Source organism: Ranitomeya imitator, chromosome 1 (assembly GCF_032444005.1).
Source record: "Ranitomeya imitator isolate aRanImi1 chromosome 1, aRanImi1.pri, whole genome shotgun sequence".
In the NCBI taxonomy this organism is placed as follows: Eukaryota; Metazoa; Chordata; class Amphibia; order Anura; family Dendrobatidae; genus Ranitomeya; species Ranitomeya imitator.
The window spans coordinates 583,743,153-583,761,090 of NC_091282.1; the positions used below are offsets into that span (position 1 = coordinate 583,743,153).

General features: G+C 44.8%; 1 long non-coding RNA gene across 1 annotated transcript; it reads left to right on the forward strand.

Annotated features, from left to right (window-relative positions):
• The first annotated feature begins 1,796 nt into the window (after positions 1 to 1,796).
• LOC138657944 (uncharacterized) lies at positions 1,797 to 17,574 on the forward strand. Its single transcript, XR_011317268.1, has 4 exons — positions 1,797 to 2,538; positions 2,662 to 2,772; positions 13,651 to 13,736; positions 16,620 to 17,574. It is a non-coding gene; the product is annotated as an uncharacterized lncRNA (long non-coding RNA).
• Positions 17,575 to 17,938: the final 364 nt, after the last annotated feature.

Here is a 17,938-nt window from a genome sequence, read left to right on the forward strand (position 1 = left end):
AACAATGTCAGTCACGGACATATGTGCTATAATTAGAGAGGAGTTGCAAGCAATTACCCAGGCCAGTACACCCCTAGAAAGCAAAAGCAGGAAAAGAGTAGCTTCCAGCTTAGAGTCCGATAATGACCAAGAAGTAGCCTCGGACTCCTCACACGCATAGTCTTCATCATCAGATATTGAAGGACGATCATGCTTCCACTTAGATGGTGTGGAAAATTTAGTAAAGTCAGTAAGAAACACTATGAGGAGTGAGGAAACAATAGATGCTCAAAATACACAGGATATAATATTTGCGGGCTTGGCAGAGAGAAAAAGAAGAGCTTTCCCAGTATTTCCGGCAGTTAAGGCCTTGATAAAGAGGGAATGGATAAAGCAAGACCAAAGAAGCTTCCTCTCATTAGCCTCCAAAAGAAAATACCCCTTTAGTGATGAGGAACTAATAACATGGACTAAGATCCCTAAGGTGGATGCAGCTGTTGCGTCTGCCTCAAAACAATCCACACTACCGGTGGAAGATGCAGGCCTGCTTTCTGATCCTCTTGACCATAAAGCAGAGTCATCATTAAAAAGGTCATAGGAAGCTTCTACGGGCATATTTAAACCATCAGTAGCCAGTACATGCACCGCCAGATCCATGCTCATATGGATTGATCAACTAGACCAGCAGATTGAACAGATGGTCTCTAGAGAAAAACTGCTGGATGCTATTCCTTTAAAGGTAGCCTGTCAACCCCCTCCCCCAAGGCGTTTGTAATTTTGCAATTTGTCCAAAATACCTTGAAATAGTACTGGGGCAGGTCTTTCCCCCGTAATGCAGACGCAGCACCGCCGTCACTCATGCCCTCTTAGCGCCAGGCGCTGCCTCAGCTTTGTTTTCAACTCCCGGCGCTTGCGCAGTTATCTTATGCCTTGGGCATGCGCAGTTAGCGCTGCCTGTCCTCTGACATCATTTGATGTCTTGCTAACTGCGCCTGTGCGGCCACGCTGCCCAGGAATCACAGCCCTGCAGTGTGAATAAATCAGAAGACACTGTGGGGTGGTATCTCGGGCAGCGTGGCCGCACAGGCACAGTCAGCAAGACGTCAAATGATTTCAGAGGACGGGCAGCGCTAACTGCGCATGCCCAAGTCATAAGATAGCTGCGCAGGCGCTGGGACAGTTGAAAACAACGCTGAGGAGGCGGCGCTAAGAGAGCATGAGTGACGACGGTCCTGTGTCTGCATTTGGGGGGGGAAAGAGGGAGGCCTGCCCCCAAGACTATTTCAAGGTATTTTGGACAAATGGCAAAAATGATTATTTCTGCAGTTAACAGCACCAAGAACTAAAAGAGCCACCTTGTCACAATGCAGCGTTAGTGCTGCACAAGGTGGCTCTTTTAGTTACAAATGCCTGGGGGGGTGACAGGTTTCCTTTAATTAGAGGGGCAGCAGCCTTTATGGCCGACGACGCATCAGCTGATACATTACGCCTAGCAGCAAGATCAGCGGGTTTAGTAAATAATGCCAGACGAGCTTTGTGGATGAAGAGTTGGAAAGGGGACACGCAGTCGAAATCAAAAATCTGTGCTATCCCATATGAGGGTGAGTTTCTCTTTGGGAAATCCCTAGATCAGGGGTCCCCAACTCCAGTCCTCAAGGCCCACCAACAGGTCATGTTTTCAGGATTTCCTTTGCATTGCACAGGTGATGCAATTATTACCTGGGCAAGACTAAGGAAATCCTGAAAACATGACATGTTGGTGGGCCTTGAGGACTGGAGTTGGGGACCCCTGCCCTAGATGACATACTCATCAAGGCAAAAGAAAGAAAGAAGGCTTTTACTGACGACTCAATTCCTTTCTATAGGAGAACATTTAAAAGGAGGCCATTCGGAAAAAGGAGGCAATCATACAGAACATAGAGATGAGCCACAAAGGAAGAAAAACAGAGGGGTACTATGTTTAGAGGATCTGCCTTCTGCAAAGAGAATAAATACTAAAGTACCGGTCACCCCAGTAGGGGGTAGACTAAAATTATTCTTCCCACAGTGGGCAAAAATAGCAGCTAGTTTGTGGATCTTGAATATTATTAAAGAAGGAATTAAATAGAATTTCTTCAGATTCCCCACTACTTATTTATTATAACATCCCTCAACTCGCCAATACAACAAAAAGCCTTTGAAATAGAAATTCAAAGTCTATTAAACAAGAGTCTTAAAGTTCCAGAGGGGCAAGAAGGTAGAGGTTTTTCCTCTCCTTTATTCATAAGCCCGATGGTTCGTTCAGAACAATTATAAATCTGAAAAGGCTTAATACATTTATTCAGAATCATAAATTTAAAATGGAATCAATCAGATCCACCATTAAGCTACTTTTCCCAAATTGCTTGATGGGGGGGCATTGATCTAAAAGAAGCATATTACCATCTCCCTATCCATAACAGATACCAAAGATATTTCATGGTCGCAGTGACATTCGAAGGCCAAATCCGTCACTTCCAGTACACGGCCGTGCCCTTTGGCCTCTCCACAACACCAAGGATCTTCACCAAAATGTTAGAGGTGATGGCTTATCTTCGTCAAAAAGACACCTTAGTTGTCCCTTACCTTGATGACTTTTTAGTTATCGGGAATTCGGACGCCCAGTGTGCTAAACGTGTAGCTTACACTGTCTCATCTTTACAGGATCTAGGCTGGATCATCAACTTCAAGAACTCCAGACTTATCCCACATTCCCTCCAGACGTTTTAAGGGTTCCATCTAGATTCCACAAGGCAAAGGTGTCTACTTTCTCAGGTAAAGATACCGCTCATTAAAAATCAGGTGACAGCCGCAATAGACAAACCACGAATGTCTCTAAGGGAAGCAATGTCCTTGTTAGGATCCCTTCCTGTACCCCAGCTGGGCACAATACCATACCCGGATGCTGCAACATCAGGTCCTTCGAGAGGAGAAACTTCTTGGCCACCTTGAGAAAAAAATAACCTTATCCCAGGAAGTTCTAGCTTCTCTAGTGTGGTGGCTAGATAGTAAACACTTGGCGGGTGGTGTCCCTTGGGTAATAACACCATCCCATACTTTAACTACTGATGCTAGTCCCCGCGGATGGGGGCGCCCATATGGGAAATAGCTTCTGCCAAGGGATATGGAATAAAGAAGAATTCCGACATTCATCCAACTTAAAAGGGCTAAATGCAGTAAATCATGCATGACATTTTCTTCCACAGCTTCGAGGAAAACATCAGAATTTTGTCAGACAACACAACAACAGTCTAGCACTCAACTTCAGCAACCGTAGAAACGATTTATTTGTAGCACTAGAAACGTTTTAGTCCCTTGGGACTTTCATCAGTCACTACAATGTCATAACAAAAAATAAAATCAAAAGTACATCCAGTACAAAAATAGCTAAAGTATATACAAAGAAATACAAACAAAAATAAACAGACAAGGTTAACATGAAGCAGGTCAAAATGAGAGATCATGTACTACTATTATAACTTAAAGGCAGAGGAAGCGGTAGCAAACAGCCAGGCTAAGTGTCAATATGGTGAAAGGAAGTGACTACGCCAGCGGACGAGACAGAGAAAATAGAAAAAACAGAACCCACGTACCGTGCCTATGTAGGCCAATAGGGCCAAGGTAATGGAGCAGAGAAAATTACGTGCAACTTGCGCCTGATATAAAGGGGAGAGAGGAGGGTATGAATAACAATAGTCCAACAGAGGAGGTGTGGAGAAGAGATACCACCTAAATACTTGGAGGCAGGACACCCCTAATGGCGCTAATGGAGGAGATAGAGCTATAAGGAAGACATACAGGGTAACATTACATAGTAACATAGTAACATAGTTAGTAAGGCCGAAAAAAGACATTTGTCCATCCAGTTCAGCCTATATTCCATCATAATAAATCCCCAGATCTACGTCCTTCTACAGAACCTAATTGTATGATACAATATTGTTCTGCTCCAGGAAGACATCCAGGCCTCTCTTGAACCCCCCGACTGAGTTCGCCATCACCACCTCCTCAGGCAAGCAATTCCAGATTCTCACTGCCCTAACAGTAAAGAATCCTCTTCTATGTTGGTGGAAAAACCTCTCCTCCAGACGCAAAGAATGCCCCCTTGTGCCCGTCACCTTCCTTGGTATAAACAGATCCTCAGCGAGATATTTGTATTGTCCCCTTATATACTTATACATGGTTATTAGATCGCCCCTCAGTCGTCTTTTTTCTAGACTAAATAATCCTAATTTCGCTAATCTATCTGGGTATTGTAGTTCTCCCATCCCCTTTATTAATTTTGTTGCCCTCCTTTGTACTCTCTCTAGTTCCATTATATCCTTCCTGGGCACCGGTGCCCAAAACTGGACACAGTACTCCATGTGCGGTCTAACTAGGGATTTGTACAGAGGCAGTATAATGCTCTCATCATGTGTATCCAGACCTCTTTTAATGCACCCCATTATCCTGTTTGCCTTGGCAGCTGCTGCCTGGCACTGGCTGCTCCAGGTAAGTTTATCATTAACTAGGATCCCCAAGTCCTTCTCACTGTCAGATTTACCCAGTGGTTTCCCATTCAGTGTGTAATGGTGACATTGATTCCTTCTTCCCATGTGTATAACCTTACATTTATCATTGTTAAACCTCATCTGCCACCTTTCAGCCCAAGTTTCCAACTTATCCAGATCCATCTGTAGCAGAATACTATCTTCTCTTGTATTAACTGCTTTACATAGTTTTGTATCATCTGCAAATATCGATATTTTACTGTGTAAACCTTCTACCAGATCATTAATGAATATGTTGAAGAGAACAGGTCCCAATACCGACCCCTGCGGTACCCCACTGGTCACAGCGACCCAGTTAGAGACTATACCATTTATAACCACCCTCTGCTTTCTATCACTAAGCCAGTTACTAACCCATTTGCACACATTTTCCCCCAGACCAAGCATTCTCATTTTGTGTACCAACCTCTTGTGCGGCACGGTATCAAACGCTTTGGAAAAATCGAGATATACCACGTCCAATGACTCACCGTGGTCCAGCCTATAGCTTACCTCTTCATAAAAACTGATTAGATTGGTTTGACAGGAGCGATTTCTCATAAACCCATGCTGATATGGAGTTAAACAGTTATTCTCATTGAGATAATCCAGAATAACATCCCTCAGAAACCCTTCAAATATTTTACCAACAATAGAGGTTAGACTTACTGGCCTATAATTTCCAGGTTCACTTTTAGAGCCCTTTTTGAATATTGGCACCACATTTGCTATGCGCCAATCCTGCGGAACAGACCCTGTCGCTATAGAGTCCCTAAAAATAAGAAATAATGGTTTATCTATTACATTACTTAGTTCTCTTAGTACTCGTGGGTGTATGCCATCCGGACCCGGAGATTTATCTATTTTAATCTTATTTAGCCGGTTTCGCACCTCTTCTTGGGTTAGATTGGTGACCCTTAATATAGGGTTTTCATTGTTTCTTGGGATTTCACCTAGCATTTCATTTTCCACCGTGAATACCGTGGAGAAGAAGGTGTTTAATATGTTAGCTTTTTCCTCGTCATCTACAACCATTCTTTCCTCACTATTTTTTAAGGGGCCTACATTTTCAGTTTTTATTCTTTTACTATTGATATAGTTGAAGAACAGTTTGGGATTAGTTTTACTCTCCTTAGCAATGTGCTTCTCTGTTTCCTTTTTGGCAGCTTTAATTAGTTTTTTAGATAAAGTATTTTTCTCCCTTAGGTCCGTACCATGATAGAAAATACCCATGTGGGTAAAAAGGACAAGAAAAACTGGTACCTTAAAGGGACACTGTCGCCTGAATTTGGAGGGAACAATCTTAAGCCATGGAGGCGGGGTTTTTGGGTGTTTGATTCACCCTTTCCTTACCTTCTGGCTGCATGCTGGCTGCAATATTGGATTGACATTCATTCTCTGTCCTCCATAGTACACACCTGCGCAAGGCAGGGAAGGTTCCTTTTCTTGGTGTATTGAGAAAAAGTTGTTGTGTAACAGTGCTGGGGCCTATGTCAGCCTTGACCAAAGTGTCTCTCAAATTAGGGGCCTGTTTAAAGCAATGTAGGAACAGTTGTTTAAATTCTGGGATGCCGGGATAAGCAGTCGATAGTAGGGGCCAGTATTTCCGTATGGCTTTGTGTATTTTGTACACGGACGGGTGGAATCCATGAACGAATGGGATCCTTCTGGTGATATCTCTCTTAGGTGTATTAAGTGTTGTTCTAGAATTCTCTAGCAAGGGAAGGGGGTAGCCCCTTGCCTCACACTTACTCGTCATATCACGAATCCGTGACTCTCTAACCTCCGTATCAGACACGATCCGTTATACCCTTTGATATTGTGCTCTAGGAATGGATCTTTGTTGAGGGAGGATGGAGACTATCAAAGTGCAAAAAGCTGTTACGGTCAGTGCTTTTAAAGTATAAATCCGTACTCAAGAGGCCATCAGGATTCTTAATGACTATTGTATCTAGAAAATTAATCTTTTCAGGGCTAGAGTTGATCGTAAAGCCAATACCTGGCCAAGAGTCAGTGGGTACTTCAAAAAAGGTGTCGAGAGTTTCCGGGGAGCCACGCCATATACAAAACACGTCATACCCACATGGGTATTTTCTATCATGGTACGGACCTAATGTTACCCTGTATGTCTTCCTTATAGCTCTCACTATCTCCTCCATTAGCGCCATTAGGGGTGTCCTGCCTCTGTAAGTATTTAGGTGGTATCTCTTCTCCACACCTATGTTGGACTATTGTTATTCATACACTCCTCTCTCCCCCTTTATATCAGGTGCAAGTTGCACGTAATTTTCTCTGCTCCATTACGTTGGCCCTATTGGCCTACATAGGCACGGTACATGTGTTCTGTTTTTTCTATTTTCTCTGTTTCGTCCGCTGGCGTAGTCATTTACTTTCACCATATTGACACTTAGCCTGGCTGTTTGCTACCGCTTCCTCTGCCTTTAAGTTATAATAGTAGTACATGATCTCTCATTTTGACCTGCTTCATGTTAACCTTGTCTGTTTATTTTTGTTTGTATTTCTTTGTATATACTTTAGTTATTTTTGTACTGGATGTACTTATGATTATATTTTTTATGACATTGTAGTGACTGATGAAAGTCCCAAGGGACTGAAACGTTTCTAGTGCTACAAATAAATCGTTTCTACGGTTGCTGAAGTTGAGTGCTAGACTTTCTTGTTATATATACTGATGGTTTGGGAACCTAAGTCTTAGCACCAGTTTGTAGCTGTACACTTTCTTTCACGTATACTCTCCCATACGTGTTGCACGCCACTAGGTCATGTCTACCCTTCCTACTTTTTCATATAATGCAGAGGAAACTGCAAATATAATCGCTCAGTCAAATTTATCTAGTAACTTTCTCTCTATACCGCCACGGGAAACCCGCGGTAGGGATTTAGAGCGTGAACTCAGGTCCTTGGTTAACTTTGAGTTACATTGCGCCACCCTAACAGAGTATCTACGGGTGCAACGCATCCCTAGAGGTTTACGGGTTCCTCTGCGCCCCACTATATTTAGAGAGTCACCTGAATTCTGTACTAAATTCGAGCATATTCTTAATAAGTGTTCTTTGGATCTGATCACGTTGACAGTCGAGCATCTCCAGCGGGCTATTTCTGACAACTCAGAAAAAATCAAAACCATAGAAGTACAATTGTTGTGAATTCTGTGGCTGAATTCACTCCTGTGGTCACAAGTGGTACTGCAGCTTCTGGGCTTCCTCCCTCAGGTGTTCTGGTGAGCTCGTTGGCTGCTTTGTTATTTAACTCCACCTGATTCTGTCTTCCTTGCTCCTTGTCAATGTTCCAGTGTTGGATCTGAGCTTTGGATCTTTCCTGTGGCCTGCTGCTCTGCTTAGATAAGTGCTTCTTTGCTTTTGTTGCTTTTTGTCTGTCCAGCTTGTCTTTTCGTTTTGCTGGAAGCTCTGAGACGCAAAGGGTGTACCGCCGTGCCGTTAGTTCGGCACGGTGGGTCTTTTTGCCCCCTTTGCGTGTTTTTTTGCAGACTGCAAAGTTCTCTTTGCTATCCTCGCTCTATCTAGAATATCGGGCCTCACTTTGCTGAATCTACTTCATCCCTACGTTTTGTCTTTTCCTCTTGCTAACAGTCATTATATGTGGGGGGCTGCCTTTTCCTTTGGGGTATTTCTCTGAGGCAAGCCAGGCTTGTATTTCTATCTTCAGGCTAGTCAGTTCCTCAGGCTGTGCCGAGTTGCATAGGTAGTGTCAGGCGCAATCCACAGCTGCCTTTAGTTGTGTTTAGGATAGGTTCAGGTATTGCGGTCTACAGAGATTCCACGTCTCAGAGCTCGTTCTATTGTTTTTGGGTTATTATCAGATCACTGTATGTGCTCTGATTGCTGGCACACTGTGTCACTGGATTGCCTACATAACAGTACAAGGAGCCCAACTAATGATTCTCAATAGAGGGAAAAAAGAAGTTCTGACATCATTTTTTTTTCTCAGCTCTGTGTTCAGTCTTTTTTTTCCCCTAGACATTTGGGTGCTTCAGGACACAGCTGTGGACATGGATTTTCAGGGTCTGTGCTCTTCAATGGATAATCTCGTTATAAATGTACAAAAGATTCAAGATACTATTGATCAGAAATCTATGCTAGAACCAAGAATTCCTATTCTTGATTTGTTTTTTGGTGATAGAACTAAGTTTCTGAGCTTCAAAAATAATTGTAAGCTATTTTTGGCCTTGAAACCTCATTCTTCTGGTAATTCAGTTCAACAGGTTTTGATTATTATTTCTTTTTTGCGCGGCGACCCTCAGGACTGGGCATTTTCTCTTGCGTCAGGAGACCCTGCATTGAGTAGTGTCGATGCGTTTTTCCTGGCGCTCGGATTACTGTACGATGAGCCTAATTCAGTGGATCAGGCTGAGAAAAATTTGCTGGCTTTGTGCCAGGGTCAGGATGATATAGAAGTATATTGTCAGAAATTTAGGAAGTGGTCAGTACTCACTCTGTGGAATGAATCTGCGCTGGCAGCTTTGTTCAGAAAGGGTCTCTCTGAGGCTCTTAAGGATGTCATGGTGGGTTTTCCTATGCCTGCTGGTTTGAATGAGTCTATGTCTTTGGCCATTCAGATCGGTCGTCGCTTGTGCGAGCGTAAATCTGTGCACCATCTGGCGGTATTGTCTGAGATTAAACCTGAGCCTATGCAGTGCGATAGGACTATGACCAGAGTTGAACGGCAAGAACACAGACGTCTGAATAGGCTGTGTTTCTACTGTGGTGATTCCACTCATGCTATTTCTGATTGTCCTAAGCGCACTAAGCGGTTCGATAGGTCTGCCGTCATTGGTACTGTACAGTCCAAATTCCTTCTGTCCATTACCTTGATATGCTCTTTGTCATCGTATTCTGTCATGGCGTTTGTGGATTCAGGCGCTGCCCTGAATCTGATGGATTTGGATTATGCTAAACGTTGTGGGTTTTTCTTGGAGCCTTTGCGGTGTCCTATTCCGTTGAGAGGAATTGATGCTACACCTTTGGCCAAGAATAAACCTCAGTACTGGACCCAGCTGACCATGTGCATGGCTCCTGCACATCAGGAAGTTATTCGCTTTCTGGTGCTACATAATCTGCATGATGTGGTCGTATTGGGGTTGCCATGGCTACAAACCCATAATCCAGTATTGGATTGGAACTCTATGTCGGTATCCAGCTGGGGTTGTCAGGGGGTACATGGTGATGTTCCATTTTTGTCTATTTCGTCATCCACTCCTTCTGAGGTCCCAGAGTTCTTGTCTGATTATCAGGATGTATTTGAAGAGTCCAAGTCCGATGCCCTACCTCCGCATAGGGATTGTGATTGTGCTATCAATTTGATTCCTGGTAGTAAATTCCCTAAGGGTCGTTTATTTAATTTATCCGTGCCTGAACACGCCGCTATGCGCAGTTATGTGAAGGAATCCCTGGAGAAGGGACATATTCGCCCATCGTCATCACCACTGGGAGCAGGGTTCTTTTTTGTAGCCAAGAAGGATGGTTCGCTGAGACCGTGTATTGACTACCGCCTTCTTAATAAGATCACTGTTAAATTTCAGTATCCCTTGCCATTGTTATCTGACTTGTTTGCTCGGATTAAGGGGGCTAGTTGGTTCACTAAGATAGATCTTCGTGGTGCGTATAATCTGGTGAGAATCAGGCAAGGAGATGAATGGAAAACTGCATTTAATACGCCCGAGGGTCATTTTGAGTATCTAGTGATGCCGTTCGGACTTGCCAATGCTCCATCTGTGTTTCAGTCTTTTATGCATGACATCTTCCGTGAGTATCTGGATAAATTCCTGATTGTTTACTTGGATGACATTTTGATCTTCTCAGATGATTGGGAGTCTCATGTGAAGCAGGTCAGAATGGTTTTCCAGGTCCTGCGTGCTAATTCTTTGTTCGTGAAGGGATCAAAGTGTCTCTTCGGTGTGCAGAAAGTTTCATTTTTGGGGTTCATCTTTTCCCCTTCTACTATCGAGATGGATCCGGTTAAGGTCCAAGCCATCCAGGATTGGACTCAGCCGACATCTCTGAAAAGTCTGCAAAAGTTCCTGGGCTTTGCTAATTTTTATCGTCGCTTCATCTGTAATTTTTCTAGCATTGCCAAACCATTGACCGATTTGACCAAGAAGGGTGCTGATTTGGTTAATTGGTCTTCTGCTGCCGTGGAAGCTTTTCAGGAGTTGAAGCGTCGTTTTTGTTCTGCCCCTGTGTTGTGTCAACCAGATGTTTCTCTTCCGTTCCAGGTCGAGGTTGATGCTTCTGAGATTGGAGCAGGGGCGGTTTTGTCACAGAGAGGTTCTGGATGCTCAGTGTTGAAACCATGTGCTTTCTTTTCCAGGAAGTTTTCTGCTGCTGAGCGTAATTATGATGTGGGCAACCGAGAGTTGCTGGCCATGAAGTGGGCATTCGAGGAGTGGCGTCATTGGCTTGAAGGAGCTAAGCATCGCGTGGTGGTATTGACTGATCATAAGAACCTTACTTGTCTCGAGTCTGCCAAGCGCTTGAATCCTAGACAGGCTCGTTGGTCGTTATTTTTTGCTCGCTTCGATTTTGTGATTTCGTACCTTCCGGGCTCTAAAAATGTGAAGGCGGATGCTCTGTCTAGGAGTTTTGTGCCCGACTCTCCGGGTTTATCTGAGCCGGCGAGTATCCTCAAGGAAGGAGTCATTGTGTCTGCCATCTCCCCTGATTTGCGGCGAGTGTTGCAAAAATTTCAGGCGAATAAACCTGATCGTTGTCCGGCGGAGAAACTGTTCGTCCCTGATAGGTGGACTAGTAAAGTTATCTCTGAACTTCATTGTTCGGTGTTGGCTGGTCATCCTGGAATCTTTGGTACCAGAGAGTTAGTGGCTAGATCCTTCTGGTGGCCATCTCTGTCACGGGATGTACGTACTTTTGTGCAGTCCTATGGGATTTGTGCTAGGGCTAAGCCCTGCTGTTCACGTGCCAGTGGGTTGCTTTTGCCCTTGCCGGTCCCGAAGAGGCCTTGGACACATATTTCGATGGATTTCATTTCTGACCTTCCCGTTTCTCAAAAGATGTCAGTCATTTGGGTGGTCTGTGATCGCTTTTCTAAAATGGTCCATCTGGTGCCCTTGGTTAAATTGCCTTCCTCCTCTGATTTGGTGCCTTTGTACTTCCAGCATGTGGTTCGTTTGCATGGCATTCCTGAGAATATTGTTTCTGACAGAGGTTCCCAGTTTGTTTCAAGGTTCTGGCGAGCCTTTTGTGGTAGGATGGGCATTGACCTATCTTTTTCCTCGGCTTTCCATCCTCAGACTAATGGCCAGACCGAACGAACCAATCAGACCTTGGAAACAGATCTGAGATGTTTTGTTTCTGCAGACCAGGATGATTGGGTGTCCTTTTTGCCGTTGGCTGAGTTCGCCCTTAATAATCGGGCCAGCTCGGCTACCTTGGTCTCTCCATTTTTCTGCAATTCTGGGTTCCATCCTCGTTTCTCTTCAGGACAGGTTGAGTCTTCGGACTGTCCTGGTGTGGATTCTGTGGTGGACAGGTTGCAGCAGATCTGGACTCAGGTAGTGGACAATTTGACCTTGTCCCAGGAGAAGGCTCAACTTTTCACTAATCGCAGACGCCGTGTGGGTCCCCGACTTCGTGTTGGGAATCTGGTTTGGTTATCTTCTCGTCATATTCCTATGAAGGTTTCCTCTCCTAAATTTAAACCTCGTTTTATTGGTCCGTATAGGATTTCTGAGATTCTCAATCCTGTGTCCTTTCGTCTGACCCTCCCGGACTCCTTTTCCATACATAATGTATTCCATAGGTCGTTGTTGCGGAGATACGTGGCACCTATGGTTCCATCTGTTGAGCCTCCTGCCCCGGTTTTGGTGGAGGGGGAATTGGAGTATATTGTGGAGAAAATTTTGGATTCTTGTGTCTCTAGACGGAAACTCCAGTATCTGGTTAAATGGAAGGGTTATGCTCAGGAAGATAATTCCTGGGTTTTTGCCTCTGATGTCCATGCTCCAGATCTTGTTCGTGCCTTTCATGTGGCTCATCCTGGTCGGCCTGGGGGCTCTGGTGAGGGTTCGGTGACCCCTCCTCAAGGGGGGGGTACTGTTGTGAATTCTGTGGCTGAATTCACTCCTGTGGTCACAAGTGGTACTGCAGCTTCTGGGCTTCCTCCCTCAGGTGTTCTGGTGAGCTCGTTGGCTGCTTTGTTATTTAACTCCACCTGATTCTGTCTTCCTTGCTCCTTGTCAATGTTCCAGTGTTGGATCTGAGCTTTGGATCTTTCCTGTGGCCTGCTGCTCTGCTTAGATAAGTGCTTCTTTGCTTTTGTTGCTTTTTGTCTGTCCAGCTTGTCTTTTCGTTTTGCTGGAAGCTCTGAGACGCAAAGGGTGTACCACCGTGCCGTTAGTTCGGCACGGTGGGTCTTTTTGCCCCCTTTGCGTGGTTTTTTGCTTTAGGGTTTTTTGTAGACTGCAAAGTTCTCTTTGCTATCCTCGCTCTATCTAGAATATCGGGCCTCACTTTGCTGAATCTATTTCATCCCTACGTTTTGTCTTTTCCTCTTGCTAACAGTCATTACATGTGGGGGGCTGCCTTTTCCTTTGGGGTATTTCTCTGAGGCAAGCCAGGCTTGTATTTCTATCTTCACGCTAGTCAGTTCCTCAGGCTGTGCCGAGCTGCATAGGTAGTGTCAGGCGCAATCCACAGCTGCCTTTAGTTGTGTTTAGGATAGGTTCAGGTATTGCGGTCTACAGAGATTCCACGTCTCAGAGCTCGTTCTATTGTTTTTGGGTTATTATCAGATCACTGTATGTGCTCTGATTGCTGGCACACTGTGTCACTGGATTGCCTACATAACACACAATTATCTACCACTGGTACACCTGAAGAACTGAACTCCCTCAAAACTGAAATAAAAGATCGTATCAACCGCCACAAGAGAGACATTGAAACCAGGAAACGCAACAAGTTTGCAAGGGACGCGGAGGACTATAGGAACAACCGAGTCTACCGATGGCAGGACAACTCCTGGCGCACCAACACACGAGGGAATCAGCCTATCTCATCAGATGTCTCCACCTCGGGTTCAGACCACGAACAGGGACCCTCTTCCTCACTTCTTCCCCCATCTTTTTTAGGCCCACGTCGGTATGCCAGAAGAAAACCAGACGGGGACAGAGATCTAAGAAGAAACCAGGAGTCAGGACGGACCACCAGATCGAAGGTATGGACAACTTGGTGATCAACATCTCCTCCAGAACTCTTAATGTTGCTGAACATTCCCTGTTACAAAAGGGTCTCTCTTTTTGTCCGTCGTATCGCTGTCGTACATTCGATCTTGATATGGACCTCCAGCGTTTCTTCCGACTAATTAGACTAAAAGCATATTTTGCAACTACACCAGCCTTTAGTGACAGAGGTACAGATGTCAGTAACCCGAAACTTCTATCCTCTACTCTGGGGCTACGTCCTACATGTCATTTCAGGCCCCCACAGTCTTCTCATGCCGTAGAAACCTTTATTGGTTTTGTACAGGACTCATTCTCCACCTTTTAAGGATGATGTTGTGAAGGGTACTCTCTTCTACCCACCTAATCTTTCGGTGGAGGAGAGACATTCCCTTAAGAACCTACAGGATGACAAATCGATTATAATCAAACCAGCCGACAAGGGTGGAGCATTAGTAGTTATGGATAAAACCATGTACTTAGCAGAAATCACACGTCAGCTTAGTGATACTTCAGTTTACAAAGTACTGGATAGGGACCCATCATGCCACATTCGCCACGAAATTGAGGTCATACTCTGCAAATACACATACCTTGGGGTTCTGGACCAAAAAACCTGCGATTATCTGACAAATCCTAACCCGATCATACCGGTTTTTTACACGTTACCTAAAGTCCACAAAAACCTGGAGAACCCTCCTGGTAGGCCCATTGTGGCCTCCACTGATTCCCTCCTGTCCCCCATCGCAATATATCTCGAGAAAATCCTTACTCCACTCATACAGAAATCCAGGTCCTTTCTCCTTGACACAGGCTCCTTCCTCCACCTCATCCGTGAGATACATCAGGTACCTTCAGATGCCCTATTGGTGACCCTCGACGTTAGGGACCTGTACACCTCCATCCCTCACACTGAAGGTGTCGACTTCATACGCCGCCTATTGGAGAATACAGAAATGGATTCTGATCAAATATCACTCTGTACTGACCTCTTGAGATTGATTCTAACATCTAATTTCTTCCTATTTCAAGAAACATTTTATTTACAGGTAAGGGGGACTGCTATGGGATCTCACGCAGCGCCTCCGTATGCTAATGCCTACATGATAGACTTTGAAGAAAGTACTATCTATAAGAACTCCCTCTTCCAGGATCACGTTATCCTATGGAGGAGATACATAGATGACGTGTTTTGTATATGGCGTGGCTCCCCGGAAACTCTCGACACCTTTTTTGAAGTACTCAATGTCTCTTGGCCAGGTATTGGCTTTACGATCAACTCTAGCCCTGAAAAGATTAATTTTCTAGATAAACTAGTCATATAAGGTACCTTCACACTAAACGACGCTGCAGCGATCCAGACAACGATCCGGATTGCTGCAGCGTCGCTGTTTGGTCGCTGGAGAGCTGTCACACAGACAGCTATCCAGCGACCAACATTGCCGGTAACCAGTCACCGCTCTGCTTTCCGGCCACTGTGCTCACAGCCAGAGCAGAGAAGCACAGCGCCGGGGACAGACAGCAGAAGGTAAGTATGAAGCGTTTGTTTTTTTTACTTTTAGGATGGTAACCAGGGTAAACATCGGGTTACTAAGCACGGCCCTGCGCTTAGTAACCCGATGTTTACCCTGGTTACCAGCGAAGACATCGCTGAATCGGTGTCACACACGCCGATTCAGCGATGTCAGCGGGAGAGCCAGCGACCAAAGAAAGTGCTGGCCCTCTAGCCCCGACCAACGACATCACAGCAGGATTCTGATCGCTGCTGTGTGTTAAACTAAATGATATCGCTAGCGACGACGCTGCAACGTCACGGATCGCTAGCGATATCGTTTAGTGTGAAGGTACCTTAAGAATCCTGATGGCCTCTTGAGTACGGATATATACTTTAAAAGCACTGACCGTAACAGCCTTTTGCAGTTTCATAGTCTCCATCCTCCCTCAACAAAGAGATCCATTCCTAGAGCACAATATCAAAGGGTACAACGGATCGTGTCTGATACGGAGGTTAGAGAGTCACGGATTCGTGATATGACGAGTAAGTTTGAGGCAAGGGGCTACCCCCTTCCCTTGCTAGAGAATTCTAGAACAACACTTAATACACCTAAGAGAGATATCACCAGACGGATCCCATTCGTTAATATATTCCACCCGTCCATGTACAAAATACACAAAGCCATACGGAAATACTGGCCCCTACTATCGACTGCCTATCCCAACATCCCAGAATTTAAACAACCGTTCCTACCTTGCTTTAAACAGGCCCCTAATTTGAGAGACACTTTGGTCAAGGCTGACATAGGCCCCAGCACTGTTACACAACAACTTTTTCTCAATACACCAAGAAAAGGAACCTTCCCATGCCTGCATTGTGCACAATGCAACAATGTCCTTAAGTGCGACACCATTACACATCCACGTTCTGGTAAGGAATTCAAAATTCATGGCTACTTCACATGCAACTCATCATATGTGGTTTATGTTTTAAAGTGCCCCTGTGGCTTACTTTATGTAGGAGAGACGTCCCAACCAATCCGTGATAGGGTGTCGAAACATAAGTCCACAATTCGCTGTAGTAACCTCCTCTTACCGATACCTCATCATTTCGTTTCTGCGGGACATAACATCTCCCAGTTAAAGTTCCTCATTTTGGAACAAGTACCACTTCCACGTTGGGGTGGCAATGGAATCCTCACCCTTAAAAAAGGTGAGGCGTTTTGGATTCATACACTTGATACGTTGGCACCGAAGGGTTTAAACAGAGAGTATGAATTGTCAGCCTTCACTTAGAAGATCTGTTTAGTCGTTGTCGGCTTATCCTATACATGTTTGATTATAATATGTGCCTCTCCATTAACACGTGTTTCTGTTTTCTCTAGAGTCGTCTCTATTAAAATTGATGGGCACATTGTACCTTCCACCCGATATCTTGCCACTTTTCTGCCAGTCTACACCTACCGGAGGACTCCTCATCACGCCTTACTTAAGGCACCACTAGTTAATCTATCTGATTGCTGCTATTCCACGTACCTACTTTGTGTTTGTAGTCATGTTTCCTTTTTTACAGGCACTCTTTCTCCTATCATAAAGGTTACAATATGTGTTTCCTCCGTATGTCATTATCCTTTACTTTATTTTCTCTAATTCTTGGTACCATGTCTCCTCTGTTTTGTATTTACATATTCTTTCCCCTTTTTCATTTATTACGTGGCGCTATACTCCCTCTTCTTCTTTTTTCTCTCTGACATAGCTTACTTTATTTTTCGGTCATACCCCCCTCCCCCTTTTTAGTCCATTCCTCCATATATATTATTTTATTCTGTTTATTTTTGTACAGATCTACATTTGCCTCCATTTTATTTTCATTAGGCCCCTTGTTTTACCCCTTAGTCCCTCTAGCCCATTCATTCCTCCCTTTTTTTGTTTTTGTTCTCCGGTCTCTGTGTGCGCTCGGCACTAACTGTGGATGCACACACTGGGTGAATCGCATCACCATCTTCTTCCGTCTCACACTTGCCGGCGCATCGTCACTTCCAGTTGGACGATCCCGCCCCTTTCCTCTCGGCTCCTGCTCCCCGCGCTATTTAAACACGCTGGACTACCTATACCCCAGACTTGCGGTGGACGCCATGTCTGGAGGTGGTGCTCTTCCCCTCTGTCCAGGATCTACAGGTATTATCGCTTTGTTTTTTACCTAAGGGAACCCCACTCCTTTCCTTTTCCACTGTAAGCCAATGCTAACGTCCCCTTTTTATAACCCTAATGGGTTAAAACACCCGCAGCTTGCGGGTGTTTTAACCCATTAGGTGGCCATTTCCCTACCATATCAGCATTTCTCTTAAAGGGAACCTGTCACCTGAATTTGGCGGGACCAGTTTTGGGTCATATGGGCGGAGTTTTTGGGTGTTTGATTCACCCTTTCCTTACCTGCTGGCTGTATGCTGGCTGCAATATTGAATTGAAGTTCATTCTCTGTCCTCCGTAGTACATGCCTGCGCAAAGTAATCTTACCTTGCACAGGTGTGTACTATGGAGGACAGAGAATGAACTTCAATCCAATATTGCAGCCAGCATGCAGCCAGCAGATAAGGAAAGGGTGAATCAAACACCCGAAAACTCCGCCCATATGACCCAAAACTGGTCCCGCCAAATTCAGGTGACAGGTTCCCTTTAAGGTACCGGTTTTTCTTGTCCTTTT